We start from the raw sequence: 12,589 nt of genomic DNA, 5'->3' as shown, positions 1-12,589 counted from the left end.
TATCAAAAATTGCCGATCAAATCAAACACTGCCAGAGATTCAAGTATGTGGTTTTCAATTTTCATTTGTAATCATTAGGAAGGATGAAAATAGACAATTTTTTAACGACAAGACTGATGCAATACACGCAATACCACTATTTTTCCTTGCAATTTCAAGAAATTCTGCACTAGTTTGCAATCCACCCAGGATCCCATCGTCCCCCCCACACCCTGCACTAATAGGTGATAGCAACGAGCAACCCACTCTTACCATCCTGCCCACACCCAGCCCATTGGCAGCTCATCATGAACTGCTGGTGTTATGTAATGCCGACCTGATCCGAGCCGTCCCGAGCCGTGCGGGGATCCATTTTCACGACAGCTCTCACACGCGGCGCATGCTGTGTTTGTTTGCGATCCGCTTGTGGGTTAAGGTTGCCAAAGTTCAGCCCGTTTCGCTGGTGGGGCGAATTTTCGGCTTCCACCTGCCGGGATGACCTTTCCTTCCTTACGTTGCTATCAACGGGATTGGTGCATCGGATCCACGCTCCAGGGCAGGCGCCTTTGAATCTTCGGCTGCATTCAACCGTTCTGCCTTTTCAGGGCTTTTTTTTCGAAACCTCACACATGGTTTCGGGCTCCCGTTTCCATGTCAGTGGCACGCTTGCACGGCCCGTTGTGAACAAATTTGAATCGAGCAGCACCCAACAGCGCGCTCCGTTGCTCCTTTTTTTTCCTTGGCCGGTGCTGCAGCATCTGTTCGTGCCCGTTTCGATGTCCTATCGCTTTCGCGCAGGGAAAATTCGGTACTACTTCGCCTCGTTTCACTCTTTTCGTCCTGCTCTCCATTAGGGAATTGATAAACTCTTTTTATATTTACACTCACAAACATTCGGCCTTTAGATGGAGTACGGCAATGTAATTGACAAATCGTTTCCCTTGCTCATTCAAGGATCTGTCAAATTTTTGCGACTACCACCCGCACCCACCCCCCTCCCCAGCGTAAAGGATGCGAAGGGGGAAGAAAAAATAAGAAAATGTATCGTTTCGAAGCAATGATGCAAATTTGAGTGAAAAATTACTGCTTCTTGGATGTTACGGCTCCCCCTTACCAGGACATGTCAAAGTTATTCGGTGTGTAGGTGTGTGGTTCTGTGTGTTAGTAGGAACACACACACACACACCCAACAGTGAGAAATGGAGAGAGAGAAATAGCGTCTAGGATAAGTTTACGTGAGCTTGAGGAATCCATCGTTTAGCATCCACATGCTGTCGCTCTCACGTTTGCAGGGAGCCTGTACGTAGTGTTCGTGTGTGTGGGTAGTGGTCTATGTTAGGATTAAAAATAACAATACAAAACGGTCGTGCATGGATAAGAGAACGTTATCAATACCATGCACCCGTGTTCCTGAACCTGGTCAATCAGTGATAGCAATGCTTGGTGTCTTTTCACTGGAGCAGAGTTTAGATATTGTGTTTTCTTTGCGTTTTTTCCTGTTTCTATTGTTATGGAAAACGTGAAAATTGTATCATTTTAATTATTTTTTTGTGATTGTTTAATGTTTTTATTAATGAACGCACTAAAGAATATTCACTAAAGTGCTGATTGTTGATTACATCAATAATTATTCCGTAAAAATCAATGACATAAAAATCGTTCAAACATGGATCTTTTACAACATTTAATTATCAAAAACAAATTCAGAAAATTCAAAAGTATTTTAAAGGAAAATATCTTTGACCGTCGGTTGACGATCTAATTATATAACTAAAGGATGTAATTGGTAAAAATATGGTTGATAGAAAAAATCGTGATTGATGTGTTGCACAATACTTAGTTTAATATTCCCAAATATTTATAAAGATGCGTTAAGTAGAGAAGAACGGCACGCAAAAGGAGAAAAATAAACACTGTACCTATGTGCCGAGGCTAAAACCTCAAAAACACTCAGAATCTCGCATGCTCCGATGAGAGCTTTTCCCGTTTTTTCCCAGCTCCAGTGTTGCCAGAGTATTTTTGGGTGGCCGAGAGGGCGAAGCATTTCTTCGGGGGAAAAGCTACCTCCAATGCGACACGAACACAGGCACATTTATCTAATACAGTCGTACCGAACGTTTTCACTGGATCATTTCATTTGATAAGCTGAATTTTCATGGTTTTGAAACTATAGCTAGTGTGTTAAAGATTAATTTTAAGAGACTTGTACAGTGTTGTTGCAAGTAAAAGTGGTTGAAATGCCTGTCCGCAAAGAATGACCATATCCATTGGCAAGCTCCCCGTAAGCACCCGTTGATCAATATGACTCATCGTGTCAGAACCGCGCACTTGTGGTTCTCATTCGCCCGTTCATGTATGCCCTAAGGCAAGGCAGCTTCTTTGCTTTCAAAATCGCTTCGTGTAAGACATAGGCACGCTGCTTTTAATGAGAGTAAAATAGATGATTTTTTGGATGCCACCTATGGACCATTCGTGCAGCTTCTTATCATTTGTTAAATTTGTGTCTCACTCTCTCTCTCTCTCTCCCTCTCCCTCTGGTGATTTCTTTCGACGCTTTGCTCGAGTTCAGCCGTGCACAAGTCAGTATTACAACTTGTGACATTTTCTCAACAGCACTTCAGCTGCACTGCATTACGTGCACTCGAGTGAATCGTGAAGGACCTGTGCCTGAAGTCGGAGGATGTCTGCAGCGGGCATGTGCTTTGTTTAACGGAAAAAGTTCGCCAGTAGTGGAGCCGAACTCATTTTCACCGGAGGAAATTCGCTTCGGGAAGGCGGACTAGAAACGGATGACATAACGGTGGAAAATGCCGTTTGTCTTTTAAAAAATTACCCTCGCATCGGAAAAGATTCCAGTTCAATTTATCAAAAACTAACACGATGAGCCACCATTTTCCCGGAGCGGTGAATCGATATCCATTCGCGACCATTTTTCATCTTTGTTCCATCCCCTTCCCGGAGCTGGAACACCCCATTGACGAATCGTGGGGGAAGGGGGATGCCACGATGATACACCCGACCGGCAGATTTTTCCTGTTTCACCGTTTGCGGCGAGCAACTGACGCACGATAAATATTTCCGCAAGCACAGGACGGGTACGGCGAACGTCGGTTAAACGCTGTGCGGCGAACGCGGTGGTCGACGGACATCCTTCGCCGTCATCCTTGCGCACCTGTCCTGGAGCCGGTATGGAGGAGTGAAGGGTGTCGGGGGAGGGAAGAAAAAACCTCTCACCGAATCCTACGATCCGCACAAAAATGCTCCAGAATCGAAAGGAAAGAGCGAGGGGTGGCTAGCGGGTGGCCCGACAAACTGCCGGCAAAAGATGGAGGTACCCAAGGTCGGTGGTATCCGGATGCGAGGGTCGGCCATCATCATTATTTGCTCGTCCCTTCAAGTGGAACACATCGAAAGCCTATACACCGGGCGAAGGATCAAGTGGGCCGCCGACGACTTGGACGACGTGGGTTGTTATCCGTCTTTTGCCGTCGAGGCCGGTCTGCGGGTGAAATAAATTATTCCACTGACGTGATGGATCAAGGGGGCCATCGCCGGAAATGAGCGGAGATTTTTGGCCGCGCTGCGGAAGGACTTTGGCAACCCCGGGGGGAGGGGATTTAGAAGATCTCAAACGAAGCCAAAAACCGGGCATGGGAACAAGGAGAGTGAGTTGTTTTTCTTTTTCAGCATGTGATTGAAATGGCTCATTTTTGTACATACATTTACGGCTTTGTGTCAGTACAGCCTGTTTTAATGATGAAAAATTAACAATTCGGACCGGAGCGCTTTAAATATCACATGAGCTGCTCGAAAGACACATAAAATAAAGGCACGATTCTAACCTAAGCGTGCAGCTTCGGGTGCGTTCGAAAGCCTTCTTATTTAGTTTTTACTACATTTTACAAGAAACTCTCATGTGCCGAAAAGACCGCAGCTAAAAATGACCCATTAAATATGCTAATCTGCGCGGCCAAACCGATCGACGGATGTTGTTGACCTGTTTAGGTTTAAACGGCCCCAGCGGTTCCACCGTTTTACGACATGTTGTTCCTGACCGGTTCCTGCAACTATTTACAGCTAATTGGATACGCTGAAACAAGGCGGACAGCTTTGCGGCTCGAGTTTGCTTTCGACACGCGCTTTGGCCGGGGCTGGGAAAATAATAACTATGGCCAAGAAGGTCAGCAGCGTCAGTAAGTGGCTGGTGATGATTAACGCCACATCGACCAGGGTCAGATGGGAACCACCATCAACGGCACTTGTCCGATCCTCGATACTTTGTAGCGTGGTGTGGAAAGAAAATAAAACTATTTCCGTGACGACTCTAAATAGCATCCCGAAGTGGAGATAAACAAAACGCAGGAAAAGTTTTTCCAAATACATTAATTCGTTTAACATATGTGAAACGACCACATTTTGTCTTTTTTCGACTAAAACATTCTTAATTTGATTTTGAATTAATGACCATTTGTTTTAAACAACTTCTTCGTTTTCGAAATTTTTTCGAAGAAAACCGTAAACGGTTACTTTTTAGTATATTTGTTGACTATCTTTTATCGTTTTTAATTTTTGTATGTTACACTTCATTATTCCGCTAGCTCTTTAAAATGGCTTCAAAAAAGTATTCTACGGGTAGTCATGTTGGTTCTCTGATATCTGAATGTTTTGTTTTATATGTAGTTTTTAATTTTAAGAAAAGCCGAATGTTTTTTTAATATTCAGCCAGCTAGAAATATTCAGCCATTTTTGAGCTATTACAATAAAAAATTGCGTTGCCGATAAAATGAATGCCTTTTGGATTCTAGTGTTAACCATTTATGTTGAGTTTTGTCTTAAATCGGACAGTATTCTACTCTGTGACGCCTTATGGTTTCGAATCAACTTTGTTGTCGCTTTGTATCACTTTTTTCCATCTTTCACTTTATCTTCAAGTTACATTTTTTTCTTAAAAGTTCACTATACGCTGTCTTCTTCCATCATTCGGGTTTGAGGATTTCTCATCTCGAACCAGCAAGGCGAACACAGGCGAGATATGATTTATGTACATGTCACAAACAATGTGTGAAAATGTGCGACGCGTGTGTTAGTGTGATCCTGCTCCAGTTTGACGTTTCTTACGCCTGCTGCCAGTTTTTTTTTGCTTTCCTCCTTGTGGCGGAACCACCACAAAACGCCCCGAAAGGTGTCTGCTGTCTAAGTTTCCACCAGCTTGACAATCTTCTCAGAACCTTCTTTTGCTTTGCAACGAAGCACACACTCCATCGAATCAGCACCCCAAACCGCTCGGTTCCCTTTTCCCGCCACCGCCCGATGCCATTATTGCGGGGGTTGGTTTTCCCTATCTATTTTTCCCCTTGTTTGGTCCCCTTGTGCGCCCGGTACTGACCCAGATACAACAATGGCGGTACGTTGCGCGTCGGTTGCGAAGAGTGGGTGGACCGTTTCGCCCCTCGCCAAAGCCTCGGATGTATCGTCTCTACGTGACCGTCCGCGCTAGTGCTCGGCCCCGGTGACACGAAGAAAATGCATTGTAGCAGTGAAGGAAAGAAAGAAAGCTTTGCTGTTAAAAAAACGAACAGGACAGAGAGCATCGCGGTGGCAACGGGTGAACGAAGTGAAAGAAACTGGTCGGAGCGTTCTTGTTGCAGAACAACAACGGGCATGTTCCGAATTGCCAAGTGTCCGATAAAGAATGCAAAGCTCACCGCAAAGCGGACACGCATACAGCTGCCATTATTGGCGGCACACAAATACACTCACACACTGGCACTACCCCACCGATGTGCCCACTTAGGAGTCGGATGGGCGAACTAACAATGTTTGTGCAGAAAGAAAAAAAGAAAATAGGGAAAAGAAACCGCACCGAGTATTCATTCTACGCCCCCGCCTTGCGTCCACCCACTCCCCTCCCCGTTGGCCAAACCGACACCATTCTACCCAATCCCCAGGCTCCGTGTGACCCTTTGGTTCATTGTTCCTCGAGGAAGATGCAGCGGTGGTTTGAGTGGTGTGACCTAGATTTTCGGAACATCATATCACACCGTTTCGCGTTCCGTTGGTTCCACCATGACTAGCACCTCACAGTGCGAGAGTGAGCGAGAACGATCCCTGGAAGGGGGGAAACACACAGCTTCCTTCCGAGCAAGGACTGCCCCGGCACACGGAACACCGCGGTTCCTGCTCGAGCTCCAATCCTGAAAACCGTCGGAAGAGCGAATGGCAGACAAAACGAACGCAGCAACTCGCTTGTGGTTCATTTCTTACGCTGGCATTTCGAAGTGGTGATGCCTCGCTTCTGGCGAGTGGAAGAAAATTATTATCGAAAATATTTATTCAATGCACCGGAACCAACCACGATGGTTACCCAATTTCTTCGGAGACAAGATGCACCACTCTGCTGCGGGGAGGAAAAAACCCTCACTCGAACAAAATGCACCATGCAACAGCATTGTAGCTCAGTAAAGATTGGAAGGAAGAAATCACCAACTCAGAAATAAAATAAACGCGACTGACAAAGCATTTCCACCATCCACTTCATTTTTTTTCAATTTCATTTTCCCACATTCCACATTTTCCATCACGCCCCAGCGGAGGACACCATTTTGAGTCCATTAACCGGCGCGCGGGAAGTGCATCGGGGGCTTCATTGTAAGCGGTATAACCGCGACAAAACGCGAGGAGAAGAAATGAACACCGCCTTGCCTCCTTTCCCGCTTGCGAACCTAGGTGACGTCGCGGAAACTTTTCCGAGTGTTCCGAATTTTTCGGAGGCGAAACAAACATGCACCGACCCCGCACCCGACGGAAGGCGTCCCACGGTTTTTGGATGGAAGAAGAATTTAAAAATAACATAAAATTCAGCACCTTACTCTCCTTTGCCACCTTCCCCTTTCTTTCCCTTCCCTTATTTCCAAACCGCCAGCAGATTTGTGGGAAAATTGTGTCAATCATACAATTTTCGCTGCTCGACGGTATGTGCACGGGTGAATCGTTTCCCAATGGTGATTGAAAAATGGTTCACGGTTCCGGGAAAGCCTGGGTGATTCAGCAAGAGCGGAACGTTTTCCTACGTACACATTTTCCATCGGTTCGTTGAAGAAAGAAATTTTCGGTTCGCAAGAATTAGAAATTTTGCAAATAATGAAGGGTCATATATGAAATTGGTAAATTACATAATTTAAATTATTAAATTAATCAATAAAAAATTGTAGAATTCTGATTTCTGATTCAACGTTTCAGGTTAAATAAACTGTGATAATTTTTTTTTAAATCCTAAAACCATCTTCCTGTTGTAGGAAGACTGAAACGTGACTGGGCGGAAAAACTGTCACATGCGCTTGCGGATGCAGCTCGTCCAGCCGACGCCGTAACGTTTGCGTCCCCAAAATAGCATTTATCATCGGTTCCGATGGGAGGCAAAATTATTCTTTCCTATGTACCGCATCCCCCCCCCCCTCCCCCGCGGGCGCGACCTTCGCCCCGGTCCATTAAGCTTGCTGCACACTGTTTCCGCCATTTCGTCAAACTAATTCGCCCGTGATTCACGGTGTCGGAATGTTTCCCCGTTTGATTGATGTGGTTTCTTTTCGTCACCGCATCGCTACCCAGAAGGTCAGCGTGCGAACGGTGGTAGGCCGATCCGGGTTGGGAGAAGCCACTTCAGCCGGTTCCCACAGAAACGACCGGAATGGGAGAGAGCGTACTTAAACTGAACCGAACCGAACCATATCGTGCTGCACGGGCGCAAATGCAAATGCAGGCGGCTCGACAACACGTCCAAACATCGCCTGCATCGACATCTACCCGAGCGGCGAGGGGGCACGATTTTGTGGTCGGGTCCGGGTAGCAAAGGAGATCTTAACCTCGTTTCATTGACAAGTTTTAAATTAGTTACCGGAACTGCTAATTGGCTCCAGGAGATTTCGAGTGCCGCTATCGTGCGGTTCGTTTGAGCGTTATGCATAGGACGAATCATTTTTCTAACAGAGAGTGTGCCGGTAAGAGTTTAATGATTTTTATTTTTATATTCTATCCGTAAAAAGAAACAATATACAACATATATTGTATAGAAAACCTTCTCAACAAAGCATCAAATGAGGCAGCACGATTGGCATCCCGAGGCGTTTTTAACAACCGGACCGAAGCCCTCCAATAACGGCACGAAAATAATCCCCAAATCAACAGTCGTAAAGCAGATTGTAAACAGCGGTCCCACGGGCGTTGTTAACACTTCTCCTTTAATTAGTGACATATGGTGCCGAAGGGATGACACATTTTACTTCTTTCTTTTCCCACCCCCATTTTTCCGCTACTATTAACGCGATATCAGGGTTCAGGTTTTTGTCCCGCTGACCCGCTTCCTTATGCTCTGCCCCTTCGGTTCTGTTCCAGCAAACAACGGTGGAGAAAATAGGGGGGAAATTTGAGTGAAGTATTGTTGTGCAGAGGGTGGGGGAGGGCGACAAAAAAACCAACCCCGTTAGAAAGGTGTGCGTGGGCAAACGAAGTGTGTGGTGGGGGGTCAAATCAGTCAAACGGGATCGGCATCGGTGACGGCGACTCACTCACTCACTCACTCAGTCGCCGACGTCGAGTGGCAGTGGTTATGCTGCGGCACATGTGTTCCGGCAACGCGTCCACCTTTGCCAGGTTTATGGGAGCCATAACAAGATTTATGGGAAATCAATGCCACCCGCAAGTGGGCGGCATGTTTTGCTCCAATTTGGAAGCCTTTTTTCTTCAGCTGTCGTGTGTTTGTGTGTGTACGTGTGTGTTTGCAGATGTGCAGCACAGGTTGGCCAAAAGTGGGTGCCGGAAGGCGTTGAGTGGCGGAATTGAAGCGATCCAATTTTCCAACGTTATTGCTACCACAAACGCAACGAATAAATCCTTTTATAAATGGTTCACACAAACGACGCTCACGCAAAGCGCGGAGCGTAAGGAGCGAGCAGTAAGGTGACAGGGTCGGGGTGTAAGCGTCAGTTTCGTTTAAACTGCAATTGTTCAGGGCAGAGGTGAAAGCCGAACCAAGCGTCACGGTCTTTATCAACGCGGCAAGATACGGTTCGGTATGGCAAAAGGTGGAAACTTAATCGACACACTTACGCAACCGGGCCTGGGGTTTCGGTAAACAATGCTCGCTTTGCTTATCCTGTCGGCAAGCTGAAAACCCGACGCTGAGGGAAAGGCGATGTTTATTTAGGTCCTTCAACAATACACCCGGGCCTCCGATATGTTAATTTGCGTTATGAAATGAAAACATATGATATTTTAATGGTAATTATACAGCCCGAGCCTGGTATTCATTCATCCTTCACAAAAGGTTTTCCGGGGCAAACGGGTTTCGGTTGGGGTTCAAGTGTGGCTCTCTCGCCCTAGGAGGAGGCGATTAAAAACACCCCCGTCTCCCTTTTGTGTGCCGTTATCTGAACCGTGTGCTCATTCAAGAAACAGTTTACTTGATGACGGGAAGGTGGTGAAACAGGTCGCGGGATTAATGACGTGTTTGTTGAGTGACTTGAATTGAGATGTCGGATGCTCGGTATGTGTTACATTCGAAATACCTTTCGGGGTAAATCGAAACGAACAACGTAAGCTTCCAACGAATAATTTTAATCAGACACTGGAATTTTATTTAGTACAATTAGATTCAATAATGTTTTTTGTGAAAATTTTGTCATAGTCCTACAAACAACCGGGCGTCTCCATTAGACCGAACATGAGCTACTGGGCGCCTCCATCGGTCACAAGCCGCACTAGGCGTCTCCATCTTCCACCTCCTAGCGCTGCGTAAAACCAATATCACCCCCGGACCTCTCCCTCGAACCCACAGGGGAAAACGGTGAAAGTAGGTAAAAGCCCGTGGCCCCGAGATTCATTAACTGGTGTTTGTGGCACTGGGACCCACACCGACCGACACCTCCTTATTAAGCTTTAATGTATGATTCCCTAATAGATCCGGGGCCCTAATTGAAAGCACTTGCCAACAACGACGGCAACTACGGTGAGCGGGCGGTGGAAAAAAAAACACCAAAAACACACCAAACCGAAAACACGAAACTAAAGGACGCCCGAGGCGAAACTGGGCGTTGGAAGCGTGGATAGTAACAATTTGTGTGCGAGCTAATTGAATCAACTGACCCCGTTTTCCGTGTACCGGGACCTCACTGGGTGTAGCTTATTTGGCTAGGACTCGGACTTCGATCCCAGCGGGGCAGAGATTTGCGAGGCAAAGGCAAACGGCTCCCAAATACACAGCTCCCCCGACGATGTGGCATCATTGTCAAATCTATTATTAAAATCAATTTCCTGTCCCGGCGGCGATCCGGTTTGGTTTTCGGCTAGCATTAGTAGAGCACTGGCTGCTCTCGCTCAAAGAGTTATTGGCATTGTTTTGGGGAACTTTTTTAGTATGTCATGTAAGTCTTAATAATAGGTTTGACTTGTTTTGAAATCAAATTTGCTTTTGATACTTCTTGTTCGGTTTATGTTCTATCGTCTACTATTGACTCTCCAACAATGAAAGCTCGATAAACCTAACAAGATATTTTAAAAACTATATGTTTTTTAATTTAGACCGATTATTTCTTTTTGACATCAGTTCTAGCAAAAACAAACAAAAAGCCAACCAACATTTACCAATGTTTTCTAACCGCAACTTTTGATACTTTCACAAAATGTCTTCCCATAGAAAGAATCTCTCGGGCGGCGAATTGGTCGAGAATGATTACACAACCATTTCGTTTGCAACTCATTGCAACCACCCTCACCACGATGTTGGCCATCAGCAGCAGCAACATCATCATCATCACCATAATCCTCGTCATCGCCGTAATCATTGTGATGAGTGTCGTTTAGATCTGCAGCAGAAAGCTGGTGTGCTGAATACCACCGGGCAGCATAGAAATAGTGCTGGCGGTGCGCCGCGTGGTTTGACTAATAGGTTTAATTGTTTCTACTTCAAACACTTTAATGTGCCTTGAAGGGAGAACAAAAAGGAGAAGGCACATAAGAGAATGTAAAACCGTGGGCGAACGGGGTTGGCCGTTTCTGCTGGAAAAGAGTGTTGAAAGTGTAGGATGAAATCAAGTGCAGGTACTCAGCTTAGCGGCGGTAGCGACGGTGGTAAGTGCTGTTGAAAGTTTAACAGTAATTACATTCATGCCGATGCTGCTGCTGCTGCTGCGAGGACCTTTGGGAACCTCTGACCGAGCGACCGTTCAAGTGACTGCCGTGGAAAGATATGATAATTTTCCCACAAACCATCTATACAGGGCGAGTACCCAGCGGGCGGCCCGTTGCTTCCGGCATCGGCATCGCTTCCCCCCTCCCGCGTTCGCAGTTTGCGGCTACGTAACCCACCGTTCGGTTATAGTTTGTCGCAACATTCGGGATGGTTTTCGGGGCCAAGCCCGAATGATGAAGCATAATTTTTCATTCCATCTGCATTGCGCTAATTTTGGCCTGGAACGCTTGGGCTACACACGAACGAAATGTAGCGAAAACGATGCACACATACAACATGAGTGTGGACAGGAAAAGCCTTCCATACGGTCGGTGCTCGGTTTTGGAATGTGGAATCCCTGTCCGCCATGGCCATTTTCGACCCCGTGCGCCTCCAGCGCGATGCCATTTGCCAAGCATTCCTTCGAGACACGGTTCGCTTTGCGTTTGTGTGGTTAAGTTTTCGGGGCTGCGGCGGGTCCAACAAATCCTCTCCGGGGTTGCCTCACCACACTCACAAACAAACGCGCACATACACACACACACACACACACACACACACACACACACACCAACCGACCAACATCCCTCGCCTTCCGGTTTTGCTCATTTCCGGTCCAGAGTTCACCGCGCAAGAAGCATCGGGGCAAGAGGGCAAGAGAATAATAAAAATAAGCGAACCGCACCGATACGATGAGGATTGGAACGGTTAGGAGCGTGTGGGTGAGGAGACGCTGGAGGAAACGAGCAGGAGGTGGACCGGAGAGGAGAAGGAAAATGTGCGTTTTCAACCACCATCATCATCTGCTTGATCCGGTGGCATCCTTCACCCCGAAGGATCCAACCAACGTACACACATTCACACGCACATTTAGTTCCTTTCCTTCTCCTTCCCAACCTCCCCCGTCAAACCCTCACCCATGGGTTGTCCTCATTACCGCACACGCTGATCGCTTCAGCGGAAATGCTCCGAGTCGAACCGTTCGCCGCGGGAACGACTATCTTGTAGGGGAGGAGGAAGGAGAGGATGGAGAGGGGGCCCACTGGCAACAATGTAGCAAACCTGGGTTGCTGGACCGATTATCCTTCCCTCCCCCCCGTGACACCTCAACTTCCCCCCCGGGTGTAAACCTGGGCAGGACGAGAAAGCCAACGACTTTTGGTCGAGATTGACCTCGCGTAGAATATATGGCCCACTCTCGATTCCGCACCACGCAATCCATCTGCCGTCTCGCTCGCATTCGCAACCATCACATACATAAACAGACTCGCGCGCATACACACATAAACACAGCTTCCATGCCATGGCAACATCGGGACCGGGGATGGATGATGAGAGCGATAAAGATAATGGTTTGCAGTGAAGCAAAAGTTTGTCTAATTCGGC

At 46.8% G+C, this 12,589-nt stretch overlaps 1 protein-coding gene across 1 annotated transcript in view; it reads right to left on the bottom strand.

The window, feature by feature from the left end:
* LOC131281224 (uncharacterized) overlaps positions 1 to 12,589 on the bottom strand; it is a 30,441-nt gene that overhangs the window by 4,758 nt on the left and 13,094 nt on the right. The window lies entirely within an intron of this gene.

This window comes from Anopheles ziemanni, chromosome 2 (genome assembly GCF_943734765.1).
Source record: "Anopheles ziemanni chromosome 2, idAnoZiCoDA_A2_x.2, whole genome shotgun sequence".
NCBI lineage: Eukaryota > Metazoa > Arthropoda > Insecta > Diptera > Culicidae > Anopheles > Anopheles ziemanni.
This window is presented reverse-complemented; position numbering and strand designations above follow the sequence as displayed.